The sequence below is a fragment of the Aphelocoma coerulescens genome, assembly GCF_041296385.1.
Source record: "Aphelocoma coerulescens isolate FSJ_1873_10779 chromosome W unlocalized genomic scaffold, UR_Acoe_1.0 ChrW_unloc_scaf_1, whole genome shotgun sequence".
In the NCBI taxonomy this organism is placed as follows: domain Eukaryota; kingdom Metazoa; phylum Chordata; class Aves; order Passeriformes; family Corvidae; genus Aphelocoma; species Aphelocoma coerulescens.
In genome coordinates, this window is record NW_027184080.1 from 10,966,523 (window position 1) to 10,979,677 (window position 13,155).

Consider the following 13,155-nt stretch of genomic DNA (forward strand, 5'->3'; position numbering starts at 1 on the left):
GATGTTCACAGGAAGGGTAGCAGAGCCAAAAGAGGGCGGGGCCTCCCTTGATTGTCTCCTTTATTCGGAGAAGGGGAAAGGGGAGGACTGGGGGCGGACCCGGGGTGACCGGACAATCAGACACTGCTAAAGAGTTTGAGTTACATTTGGTTTTGCCCGTGCTTAGAACAAAGGAGCTCAGAGCACATGGCAGAGGCAAGTGTCTTGGGGAGGGGGAGAGGAAGCTCAGAACAGGCAGCAACAGGTGGGGGCATTCCCTTTTATAATGCCCCGCTTCCTTGCAATAAAAACAGGTATCCCTGGGTTGTTCCTGGAATTTTGACCATGCTGAAGTTTTATTTTTCTCCCTTCCCCCATTTCTGAACCCTGAGTGTTTAGGAGTAATACCTGAGGGCTTTTGATTTAGATTCTTTTGGAAGGTACTCTCCCGCATAGTGGCTATCGTGATCCTTGCTTCCACTTTGGCTTTTTCTTCATCCCTCCAAACATATATTTTCTGAGCTTCCCTTACTAGATCTTGTAATGGTTTTTCATACCAGTCTTCTATTTTTTCCAGTTTTTCCTAATATCTGGCTAGGCATGACTGACAAAGTTAACTCTTAGCAGGGCTTGCCCTGCTAGGGACTCCGGGTCTATCCCAGAGTATTGTTTCATATTCTTTCGGAGCCTCTCCAGCCACTCAGTCGGGGTTTCCTCCTTCCCTTGCTGCCCCTCAAAGGCTTTTCTGACATTTTGCCTTTGGGGTGCCCCCTCTTTTATTTCCTTGATTATCAAATTACAATAATCATTCATATGTCCCCTCCCAGCTTCATCATTTTGGTTCCAGTTAGGAGGTGTAATAGGCATTTTCTGGTCCCCTGGTGGGCCCTGTTGGTTTTCCCTTTCCCAAATTTTTCTTCCAGCAATTCTAATCATCCCTCTTTCCTCTTGGGAGAATATTATTTTCATTATGGATTGCATTTCTTCCCAAGTGAAAATGTTGGGACCTAAGAACTGGTCCAACTGTTCAGCTGTACTTATGGGGTCTTCCAATAATCCTTTAATTTCCTTTTTGAAATTCCTAACCTCTGTAGAGGTTAGAGGAGCATTCGCAAAGCCAGTTCCCCCTCTTCCCATAGGCACTTCTCTTAATGGTAATAAATGGATTTCTCGGCTTCCCTCTGTTTGTTTAGCAATGGAGGGATTGTTGGGCTGCCTTTGAGTCTTAATGGCACCTCTTGTATTCTGGTATGGTGCTCCTTCATTAAGAAGAGGGTTTATTTGGGAAGAAGGCACCGAACTCCCCTGAGGAGGAGAGGTAGATTCAGAGTCTGGAGCTGAAGCCAAGCATTCTGAAGCGCAAGGAGTGGAGGTGGGGTCTGGCACTGAAGCCAGGTTTCTCAAGGCAGGAGGGGTGAGGGCTGAAGTCGGGACGTCTGGCGTTTCCCCTGATTCAACTGTGGGTGCGGGAATCCCTGAGATATATGGGAAAGGTGGGGTTCCCGGCATTGGCAGGGCCCCCTCCAGCTCCATTGGGGCGGGAGGGATGCCGGGGGAAAAGAACCCAGTGCAGGTGAAGGGATGGCTGGCAGAAGAAACCCTGGAGCCGGGGGGGGGGGCACCCCCAGCACCAGCGGCGGTGGCAATACCTCTAAGGGGTCCCACTGTTTTTTCTCTTCTGTTTGCTTCTCCTCTGGGGTTTCTGATATTTTAAAGACTTTGGTTCCCAGAGGTTCTGTATTTCCTGTCCAGCAAGAAGCATATTCTCCCTCTTCAGAGTTCCATGGCTCTTTTGAATTCACAAATACATTTAAAGCCTGACAAATCCATGCCTCGTCAGACCCATATTTTGGCCAGTAAACATGATCAGGTCTGATTTCCTTTTTTACCTACTCCTTCATGCAGAATTGAATCATTTTTACTTTATCTTTTACTCTTGTAGAAGGATCAGTTTCCCAATTTGCTAGTTTGACTCCCAGGGGACTGTCTTGGGGTATATCCTCTGGTACCCTTTTATCCTTTGAACTTAATTTACTGAATTTTTGTCCCATTTTTACAAGAGTTCTCTCTTCCAACTTACTCCTCTAAAATATCAATTTACCCCCCCCCCTTTAAAAGACCAACTCACTCCTTTAAAACACCAACTTCACTGCTGTAAAATACCACCCACCCCTCACAGCACAAAAAATTATTTATTATAGCCCACCTCCCCCAAAAAACAAAGTTACTTCTAATTACACAGTTTTTCATTCACACATTCACTTTTATTTTTTTTATTTTTGTTCACTCACTCATTCTTACTCACAACAGAATAATAAGGTACCTTTTTCAAGTCACTTGTTAGTATCCACCCATGGGTATAATATAGTCCTTAGGATCCTGGGTGTTCTTGGATTTCCCTCAACCCAGCATTGCTAGCATCCAACCCCAAATTCTCTTGGGGTACCCTTAGACCCTGGGTGCTCTTGGATCTTCCTCAACCCAGCATATGGGGGGGGGGTAGCCCCCACTTTGTAACCCCTTCCCTGGGACCCCATCCCAGTCAGCCCTGGGAGATTCTTTCATTCCTTTTATCTCTCGCTTCGTCTCCTCGCTGGCCCCTGTTCTTGCGAACAAAGACGGAACTGCAGCTCTCAGAGACTACCGCACTTGCTTCACAGATCTGGGAGTAACCAGTCCGTGTCTCATTCACACACACTCATCTCCCGTAACCACCCCCTTTTTCTTTGGACAATACTTACCAATCTTGTTTCTTGTCCAGCCTCCGTGGGGCTTTTATTGAGAGCGCTTTCTTTCCTTTGCTTTATTTTTGTTTCTTTCTTGTCCTTCGGGTGTCGCCCTGCTACCACCGATCCACGCCAGAAGATACGGAACAGGGACCCGCCGAAGGACTGGGCGGGGGGCACCTTACCCTTGCTCTGAATCCCCTCATGCTTTTCAGAGGTGAGGTATAGATCCGGGACGAGCCCCCATTTGTGAAAAACAAGGTTCACTCTCCTGTGAGAATTTAAAAGTTTAATAAAAAGACAATAAGAGACACATAAAATAAAGCAAAGAGGTAATGGCCGGGTGCCTTGGCGCTCTGCCAAGAGCACACCTGATGCCAGGGATTGTTACAGCGGGGATACTGCAACACGCCTATACCAAACCAGGAGTCCCGTGGAAAGGAAATATATACGGACGGATTCTTGCTAGATGTTTCAGAGATGTTTATTTCCCCAGCCGCATGGCCGGGGCTCTGCCGAGGGACCGCTACAGTCAGGACCCGAACTCCTTTGCCCGCGCAGGGAAACACAAAACAACCAATGGGGAACGAGGCTGAGCAGGGGCAGGGAAACCCCGTGCCTCCCCTCAGGGCTCCCAGGGCTACATGGTGGGGGAGGGACCCCAACATTTCACCCGTTTTATTTTAATAAAAGGAGAATGAAGACAACTGGATTAACATAACAAGAACAGTTTCAAAACAAAACAAGCCACCCTCCTGAGTCTTTAAATGTCCAAACAGATTCTGTGGAACATCTTAGGGCTGACAGAAGGGAGACAGAACTCTCTGGACATGCCTGTGGGGAAACTGAGGCAGGAGAGGGTTCAATCTCTTCCCTCCCCCTTTTCATCCCCCCATCGGCATCGGAGAGGAATTGCAGGGAAATGGAATTGTATAAGGAAGCCATGGGGTGAAAAACGGATTAGGAATAAACTGGGGGTAATAGGACATAGGGTAAAAGGGAAAGGTGGGATTAGGAAAGGGAGACTGTAGGGGGGGTTTACAATGGAGATATTGTCTAACATGACTACGATTTTTTGCATATATACTGCCTTTTACAGGAACACCATCAGGCCCAGTGACCTGCGATGCTTGTAACCCTTTTCTACCTTGTATGATTTTGAATTCCACCACCTCTCCATCTCCCAAGCTTGGGATGCATTTTTCAGGGTTATTCTTTTTAATAGCAGTTCTATGCACGAATATGTCTTGCTGGTTATCACATCTTGTTATAAAACCATAATTTTGTTTAACATTATACCATTTCACTATCCCTAAGATCTTAGCTACTATGGTCTTTTCCTTTTTCCGAGTGGCTGCTGTTTTCTGTCTCGCTGTGTCTTTGCTCTCTCTTTCGGTCGCTCCCGTGTTGGAATTATCGGCGCTGCTGGTTCCGGCGCGCTTTTCCCGGGGTCGCGTTTGGGGCCGCGCGGGCCGGGCCGGGCTGCGCCGCTCCGTTCTCCGTGCGTCGCCTCCTCTGGTCGCAGCTTTGCTGCCGCTGCCTGGGGCTGCACCCACGTCTCGGATGGGCCCCCGAGCCCCCCTGCGCCCTGCTCCAGCACGCGTTTCGGCTGGGCACGGCTCCGCTCCGCTGCCGCCAGCCGCCGCCCGCGCGCCGCCCCTCTCGTTCGGGCGTTCACGGGGCTCGCTCCACCACTGCCGGGCCGCGCCGCTCCTGCCACCAACACTGCGGCCCGTGTGGCTCCGCCCGCGCACGGGAACCGTCTCACTGCTGCTCGCAGAGCGCTCGGTGCACGTGGCCGAGGCCGCACGGTCCCTGAGCCAGGCTTCCCTTCACCAGGACACAGCTGACATTGCTCAACAGTCTCGGTTATTAAATAATATTCACGAAAATATTCTTCCATTGGCATATATTTTGACTCAAATATTAACTGGGTCCAAACGGTCTTCCAAAAGCTCTTGGTAAGAATTAAATCCCAAGAAACATAGAAAAAGTCCTTAAACAACCATGCCAGGAAGTGTTTCAGTTCTTTCTGAGCTTGAATCAAGCTAAAATTTACAAATCATTGTTCAAGAATCATTTTAAGTTTAAGATAAATGTCCATATGCGGCTCTGAAAGCCAAGAGTCTTCCCACGGTTCCACCATAGTTTAGATATGGAATAGCAAAACAAAACCAAGAAGAGGAATCCAAAGTTTCCAGGGTTTACTCACACAAATCAGTCGCTTAGGGATCGGGGATCGTTCTGCCCTCAATTCCCCACCATATGTTACAGCGGGGATACTGCAACACGCCTATACCAAACCAGGAGTCCCGTGGAAAGGAAATATATACGGACGGATTCTTGCTAGATGTTTCAGAGATGTTTATTTCCCCAGCCGCATGGCCGGGGCTCTGCCGAGGGACCGCTACAGTCAGGACCCGAACTCCTTTGCCCGCGCAGGGAAACACAAAACAACCAATGGGGAACGAGGCTGAGCAGGGGCAGGGAAACCCCGTGCCTCCCCTCAGGGCTCCCAGGGCTACATGGCGGGGGAGGGACCCCAACAAGGGATAGTCCTTTTTATACCATTTTTACTGTCCTTTATGCATATTCAAACTTTTCCAGGACCTGTTCTGCATGGCCACTCCTTGGTTCCACCTTTTTAGAGCATGCGCATTTTTCTGCCTTGCAGTTTTATTTCTATTGATTCTTGGGCCTGGGCTCGCTAGGTGAGAGTTGATAGTAGAGTGAGCCTCTTAATTTCCCCAGACAGTAAGGGTTGATAGCAGCTTTGGGCCTCTTTGTTCCCCGGGCAGAGTGTTGATAGTAGCTTTGGGCCTCATCCTCTGTTCACTCGGAGGTTATCTTACCTGCTCACACTTGCTAAATTCTTGCTAAAAAAAAAGAAAACTACATCCACACAGCATTTCTAACATTATATAATATTCACCTTAATATTTGTGAGAAGCCAATATTATGATATGCGTTTATATCAAGAGGAAAGTATACAAGAAATCATATAACAAACAATTGCTACATCAATAATCAAAAGCATAAATTAGTTAATATTGATGCCTTAGGTTTTAACTTTTATATTTTCCTGATTCTGTACTGCTTAGAGTGTAACTCTGAAGTTTCTTGTAGCCTGTTAATTTCTGCTCTCTCATGCTAAGTAGACATAACAAAGCCTCTCCGGGCTTGCTGTTCAAGGACACCCAGACCGTCCTAGGCCCAAAATGTATAAACCAACATCTTAAGAGGGGGTGAGCTAGGAGAAATTACATCATTAAACTGAAGCTTTAATTGGAGAATTAACCCTGATATGCAAATGAACCAAACCTTTAAAAGTGTGAAGAACTTGTGACCTATCGTCCATCTTGGGGTCCATTTTGAGAATAGCCTCTGGCTCCCCAGGGTGTACCTTTGAAGGCCTTTCAAATACCTACCTTTATTCCCTTTGTTCCTGTCTAGTCTGTTTTTAGGAGGCCTCTCAAGGCATCAATATAAAAATGTCCCTCTATGCAAATTATTGCCCCCCCACCCCCTGAGTCTCTCAAATTGCAGGCAAGGTGAAATGCAAAGTAGGATTCGGGGGGAGAGTTCATGAAACAAGTCTTTCAGCTGCAGTGACCAAAGAGTCCAGCAGATTGGTTGGTGATTTTGATGCCCGAAAGGCTGGAAATAAATACCCATAGACCAATGTCTATAGAGCAGGTATTTCTTTATTGCAGCGCTGGCGGTGAGGGGGATTTTCCCTCCTAACTCACCCACCTGTGTCAAGTGCTGTGGTATATTTATACAGTAAATTTTGCCTAATGTTGCTATGTCATTACAGCATCATCACATATGTGCCAGAACTAATTTACATAGCACGATCTCATGGTTATTAGATAATTCTTTGCACTGCGCATGCACTTCCCCAATTCAGGGGTCTTCGAGAGTCTTGGATGAAGGCTTCTAAAGTCTTTTTCGCACTTGAACTTTTCAACTTTGTCTTCGGGGCATGCGCAGTTATGATGCTCTTCAGTCCATCTGGTCTTAACTGGCCTAAATTCTTTGTTTTGTGGCTAATTGGCTTTGGCTTGCCAATTTCTCATTAGTACTACACTTATCTATCTCTAAAACTATACACCTGGTAAGTATTTTGGTTTTGGTTTTGTTTTTTTTCCTCTTGTTCTGTTGGAGTGAGAGCTCCTCTGGACCCAGGCCCAGAGGAAAGCCAAAGCACAGGGGTTGAATTAAAACCTTTGGATAAGCTGAGATACATGAAGCCACACCAAAGTGAAATAGAAATATAGATTTTTAACTTTTAGTAGAAATATATGCTAAGTGCTTTAAACATTGAAAAGCTGCAGCAAAGAGACCTTAAACACAGTTCTTACTGCAGCAGTGTTACCTTTTCACAGAATTTCTTTACTTCAGACAAAACATAGATGGAACTATACTGTTCACATTTTTTAGATAAAATGTTCACATAAACAATAAGAACTGATAGAAACTATATACACAAATCTGTGTAATACCTATGTAATACTTGTGTAAGATTTACGACTATTAGAATTAGACCAGGATAGGTTAAAAAAAGAAAAACTAGAATTGTGTGTTAATTTTATTGGACAATTAACAAATATAATCCATACTTCTGTAAGTTTAGGGAAGAAGAAGCAGCTGTTTTCTACTTGCTGTTTGCCTGCTGCTGTTACTGCTTGGCCTTATCATGTAACCCCTTCGAATTCTACCTTATTCCGGTTTGGCCAAATTTAGAAATATATCCTCTGAGAGAAGGCACAACCACCCCTCCCCCACCAGGTTCGGGGAAAAAAAAAAAATTTCCTTGAAGGAAAGTGAAGAAGATAAAACTATTTATTTAACAAACACACGGGAAAGGAAAATAATGTTAAATGGTAAAATCTTTTGCTGTAGAGGAAAATCCTGGGAAAGTGTTAAGAGTCCTCCCTTTGGTCTCCTCAGGGCTGGGGTTTGGGCTGGGGCCAGGCCCTCTGTGCCCGGTGGAAAGTCCTCCCGATGTGCTCTGATGTTACAGCAATCAAGCAGTCCAGTAGAAAAGGGAGAAAATCCGAAATTCCAGAGAAGGAAAAGTTCAACTCTCAGTCTCTCTCCGGAGAACAGGAAACTGGAAAAACCGGCCAAAAGCTGACTGGAAAGCCGCAAGCCGGGTGTTTCCTCGCTCTCCTGCCGCAGCTGGGGAAAAAAAACTTGCTATCTTTTTGTGACCTTGAACAAGCTGCAAACTGCTTTGAGAAAGTTTTGCTCAGTTTTTTCCTTCCCCCTCTCAGGCTCAGTTTAGAGGCATAGAAAGGCACAAAAATTAATTTCTGGGCATAGGCAGCGATATGGGATACACACCATAAGGTCACCCCAAGACATACCTTCAGAAAACTATGAGACTATGAAATAAAGAACTTTAGCAAGACAGCAGCCTCCTTTGCTCCTTCACCCTCGTCCGAAAAAGGAAGATATCCCATCAAAAGCTCAACATTTTTCTCTATTCTGCATATAAGCAACTAGTTCACTATATACTAGCCATTATATTTTATAAAAAGTTATTCATATTAGATTATATGGGTATCAAAAGTTGATTCAGGTTACATAAGTAAAAGCTATGATTCAGGCTTTATAAGTATAGAAGGCTATGCTTCAGGTTATATTGATAAAAAGTCATGATTTAGGTTTTATTGATATTAAGGTTACATAGATATCTTATAACACAAGCTATATAAGCACTTTGTTACTTTGACCTAAGTTATATAGACATCAATTTCCTTTGTGTTTCTTGATGCCGTATTCTTCTTCGGTGAGGTCTAGCATTTTACATATTCTTTACTTATTTAATAATAACATCTCAAATGGAAGACAATTTTATAAAAGTATTTTTGATACTTGCTGGACTTGTAAGCTGAGCTCCAAAATAGCTTGGCGAGTTCAATTTAAGATTCTTTATTGCTTATTGATATTGCAATGTATTGCACTCGTTGTCAAAAAAATACAAACTTTAAGAATATGATGCCTTAGGTTTTAACTTTTATATTTTTCAAATCCTGTACTGCCTAGTGTGTAACTCTGAAGTTTCTTGTGGTCTGTTAGCTACTGTTCTCTCATGCTGATTAGACATAACAAACCTCTCTAGGTTTCCACCTCAAGGACACCAGGCCACAAAATGTGTGAACTAAAAGCCTCTGAGAGGGGGGCAAACTTGGGGTAATTACATCATGAACTGAAGTTATAATTGGACAATTAACCCTGATATGCAAATGAACCAAACTTATAAAAGTGTGAAGAACTCATGACCCAGGGTCCATCTTGGGTGTAGCCTTTGGCCTGCCCAGGGTTTACCTTTGAAGGCCCTTCAAATAAATACCTACCTTTATTCCCTTATTCTTGTCTAGTCTCTGTTTTTAGGTGGCCACCCCAGGCATCAGGCCAATTTTCAATAGTTAGGCTGCCTTGCCTTTTGGAGTCCATAATCTTACAGACAAACATATCATTATAACCCAAACAAATATACATTTTCCGGATTGCCACCCTTATTCCTCCCACAAACCAGGTTTCAGGAGGATCCCCAGGACCCCTACCCAGGGAAGGAGGAAAGTGAGTGGGCACCATGTGAAAATTACATTCAGTAAAAATTTTACTACATAATAGTCTAGATTGCCTCAGGGATGGGGGTCAAAGATATAACAAAACTTGAGTTGTTCCAACCTCCTCAGCATATCATTTCAGTCAGGGACCTGGGTTCGGACCAAATACCTTTCCAACTTTACCAAAGCCTTCAGTGGTTCTCAAACCCAAAATCTTTCTTCTTCTCTTTTTTCAGCTTAACCACTTATGCCTTCTTCATCTACAGCTGGAGAGAACTTTCCAGCTGCCACCTCTGCTCCTCTGTCAGTCCCTCTTCTCCCTCCTTCCAGGGGTCACCAAGAGTTCGACATCCCCTTCTTCTGCACAATCATGCTTTACACATCACTTACTGGTATTACATGTGCTTCTGAAGTACTAAGGCCGGAAGAACAGGCCCTGAGCCAAGCTGACCTCTAGATGAACCTTCCAACCAAATTTTATATATATTCACTCATTAATGAAGTATTGTTATATGTATCAGTTTACTGGCAAAACATGTATTTACCTTTCTGTATCTAGAAACTGGACAAGGCCACATCTGGCTATGCTAGGGGAGTGCAGGATCAAAGATGACTCCCTTGGTTCCTCCTTGAGCCCTGGCCAAGCTTTGGGAGAAAGCCAACAGGAGAATGAAACTAGAAGTTATGTCAGCTTGTTTGTTTAACAGTATAAAAGCTGGGCTACTCTCACAGCAAAGTCAGGAAGCCTCGTGACGATCCTGCAAAGGTGGACACACAGCAGGATTTCCCAGTTACCAGGAATGGCTCCCCAGTCCTTTGCTGTGACAGCTTTCCCCCAGCTGATGATTAAAGGATATCTGGATGAAAGGGTAAAGTATTAGGGTAACTGGTGATGTCTTCCTTAATCACTGTAGGCATTATTTTGTAGTAATGATTAGGTGCATTTCTTAGCTTATCTTTTTGTGATTCTTTGCAGTTTTGCATTATAGTAAATGACACTATTCCTTAAGTTGGTGACTGTGTCTGTGTCTCTGACGCTACCCACTGGCAAAACAGCTTCCCTCAGTAGAGTAATTTTGTGCTTTGCTCTGAGGAGGTAGGAAGAGGTATACAAATTTGCCTAAGGTAAATTTAGGGAGGAATCTTCTCCATCCACTGTGGCAACCAGAGAGAAAATACAAACATTGAAAAATATTGCTTGCAACAAACTTATATGAAGCATATATGAACATAAAAATCATAAACTTATCAAGATAAAAACATGTAAACACTCAATGCAGCGAAGAACAGCACCTCTTCAGTCCTGTTGCCACTTCATCCTCTCATGGAACACCTCTAGAAGGAGAAAACTAGATCCCACTTGGACCTGCTTCAAAAGGAGGAACTATCCACCTGGCATTCTTTTGTATTCTCTGCCACAGAAAGTTTTGGTGATCCTTTAATCAAACTAACAATTCAATTCTGTGAAAAGAAAATTAGAAGACATCAAAAATGTGATAATCACTAATAAAACTTATTCAGTAAAACTTATTTAAATTATCTAGTACCTTAACAATACTGATGTGGATTCTTAGCACCATGTAGACAAACTTGAGTTAGAGTAGCCAGCCACTTTTGAGACCTTTTCAGTTTTAGATAAAATATTTTTTGTCAGATCCACACATTCTGTTACATCCTATTTTGCAAATTTGGACTGAAGTCCATAAACAAAACATTAATTTCAAAACTATGATAATTATGCCAATCAGTTTTCTTCCAATTGCATTTAAATTTGGAATCCATTATGTTATCCAATCAAATATATCTTCCCTTTGATTTTTTCTCTTTCATAAAAGATCCTAGTGTTCTTTCTAATTTCTTCCAAATCAGTTTGAATTCTCAGAGTCTGGTCCACATCTACATAGGAACTGGTGTTGATGACTATGCACACACCACCTTTGGAAGCCAAAATCAAATCTAGACCCATTCAGTCTGATGCCTTTTCCTGGTCTTAAAATCAAGAATCAAACATGGTTAGAAGGGAAAAAGGGATTTTACCTTTGTATTTATTTTAAGGATCCTTAGGTGCACTACATCCAGGTCGAATGCACCGAAATGCACACTGCAATGCACACCCCACAAAAGATCTGGTATAACATTATAGGTCTTACTAATTAGCATATCTATCAAAGATTCCCCAATGAGAGGCTTGAATGAGCCCCCCTCCCCAAGGAACCTTCCCCTGGATGGTTCTATCTTAGTTTACAAAATGTGTTCTGGAGAGGACCTGTAGAGGGATTCCTTATGGAACAAGGGCATATGATACCTCTGGAAAGATTGGACAACCCAGGGTTGCTGAGGAAAAGCCCCTGAACAGGCCCCTGGCTGCAGGCAGGCCTGGAAAGCACCTGGCTGCAGGCAGCCCTGAGAGTCCTTGGCAAAGTTATACACTGGTCATCTCCCCCACGGATTAGAGGCTGACTAGAGGGACTGGGTGTGAATCTTTGCAAAAGTAGATATAAGCTTGCATAGTTGAACAATAAACAGAGAACGATGCTTAATCGTATCAGTGTATGTGTCGTTTATCCGGCCAGCTCTCTGGACTCGGTCCCTAACACCTGGCACCTGAGCAGGGACTCGAGTGATCTTACTCGCTTAAATGCGGCTTGTTTCGCTTAAATGTGGTTTGCCTAAACGCAGCAAGACTCCGAATCATTGCACCGGTGGTGAGGAGCCTGGAGAGCTGGAGCGAGAGTGTCCCGGCAAAAAGCTGAGTGGTGCCGGAGACCAGAGCTTGCATGGCCAAGCAAGCTCCCGCGGGTAAGACAGCTATGGAATATGAGGCTGCAACTTGTCTCCTAGGCAGTATCCTCTCTAAGAGAGGTGAGACTGTAAAAGATCGAGATCTCTATGCCCTAGTAACGTGGGCCTGGGAACAAGGGTTTTTGAAATGCACTTCGCCTTTGTTTTCGACCGAAGAGTGGTGGGAAGTTGTAAACAGACTAAGGCAGTTCACAATTGAGGGTGGAAAGGAAGGTAAAGAAGCTAAAGCTCTGGGATTAACATGGAAAGCTGTGACTAATACCCTTGCAGAAATGAAAGCAGAGAGGAAGGTGGCCGCAGCAGCCATGGAGGCCCTGGGGAGTGGCGGCCCCAGAAAAGAAAGAGAGGGGAATCTCACAGAGCGGCGGCCGGAGGCCAGGGCAGAGTCCAGGGTTGCGCGATTCTTCGGGCTGACTGCGGGTCGACCGATGAAGGGGACATCAGTGCCTGTACGCTCGCTGCGGGAGCTGCTGGACCCGGCAGGGAAGGAAGTTACTCTACAGAAGCCTGAGGGAGAACTGGTAACAAAGGCGGAAGTAGACCCTCCCAACTCTGGGGGTGGAGCGCAGGTGAGCAGAGGAGAAGCAAGCGGTCCTAGCTGCCGGCCAAAAATGGCAGCGTGCTACCCCCCTCTGCTGGACAGTGGATCATCGTCTGACTGCGAAGCAGCCTCTACGGCTTTGTCGCCCGCAGAGCCAGAGCCAGCCAGGGCTGCTGGGGGTCAGCCCCAAGAGGAGGAGAAGCACCGAGAGATGATGCATGAAGTAATGAAGAAGCTTGCTGAATTGTCTAGGCGTCAGGATGCGCTGGAGTCTAAGGCTTGCGAAACCACACCATCAGCACCGTGGCGTCCCGTGGACCCACCGGTCAAGACAGCCACCAGAACTCCTACATTCCCGTTGGGAGAACCGGGCACAGGGCCTACGGCCCTTCCCTCCCAACAAGAGGAGGTGCAGCCATCGCCTCCATCAGCCCTGACAGCGAGGACTGATCCATTGCGAAGGAGATGGAATGGAGTTGTCTGTAATGCAATTATTGCAGGAGATTGGCAAGCTGTAGATGCCCTA

At 45.1% G+C, this 13,155-nt stretch overlaps 1 long non-coding RNA gene across 2 annotated transcripts; it reads right to left on the reverse strand.

The window, feature by feature from the left end:
• Window positions 1-6,403: 6,403 nt before the first annotated feature.
• On the reverse strand, window positions 6,404-12,596 carry LOC138102761 (uncharacterized). 2 transcript variants are annotated; one of them, XR_011147524.1, is made up of 3 exons: window positions 11,324-12,596; window positions 10,580-10,747; window positions 6,404-7,889 (listed from the first exon to the last, which is right to left on the reverse strand). It is a non-coding gene; the product is annotated as an uncharacterized lncRNA (long non-coding RNA). The 2 variants fall into 2 exon arrangements; XR_011147523.1 differs by having other exon boundaries at window positions 10,834-12,596.
• Window positions 12,597-13,155: the final 559 nt, after the last annotated feature.